The following is a 547-nucleotide window of genomic DNA, read 5'->3' as shown; positions in this document are numbered from 1 at the left end:
TTTATTATCCCGCACAGAGTCTAATCCCACTCTCCCCCTCACTCCCCCCATCCTTTATTATCCCTCACAGAGTCTAATCCCACTCTCCCCCTCACTCCCCCCATCCTTTATTGTCCTGCACAGAGTCTAATCCCACTGTCACATTCCCTCATCCCGTAATAAAGAGGTTGCACTGAGCTGTTGACGTGAACCTCTCCAGTGACTCTTTGGCAATGTTTAGGAAAAGACAAGATTCCTGAGCTGGTCCACAGCCGATCACTGATCCCAGCCACAGGGATCAGCAGTGAACGGGCTCGGGGCTCTGGGCTGTGGAATCTCTCCAATCAGGGATGGTGCCTTCTGGTTGGGAGACATCATGAGCACACAGTGATGGTCTGTACCGCGTGAAGCAGACTCAGGCTGTTCTCCAGTTTCTGCATTCATTCCAGGATGATGCTTGGCCAATTCTTAGCCTGGGTCAATGCTGAGGGAGTGCCACACTGTTGGAGGGTCAGTACTGGGGGAGCGCCGCGCTGTCGGAGGGTCAGTGCTGAGGGAGCGCCGCGCT

General features: G+C 54.5%; 1 protein-coding gene across 2 annotated transcripts in view; it reads right to left on the bottom strand.

Annotated features, from left to right (window-relative positions):
- Positions 1–547, bottom strand: part of LOC125486451 (protein S100-A1-like) — a 6913-nt gene that overhangs the window by 5145 nt on the left and 1221 nt on the right. The gene's annotated exons all lie outside the window — the stretch shown is intronic.

This window comes from Rhincodon typus, chromosome 29 (genome assembly GCF_021869965.1).
Source record: "Rhincodon typus isolate 14 chromosome 29, sRhiTyp1.1, whole genome shotgun sequence".
NCBI lineage: Eukaryota > Metazoa > Chordata > Chondrichthyes > Orectolobiformes > Rhincodontidae > Rhincodon > Rhincodon typus.
The sequence above is the reverse complement of the archived record's forward strand: the minus strand, read 5'-3'. Positions and strand labels throughout refer to the sequence as shown.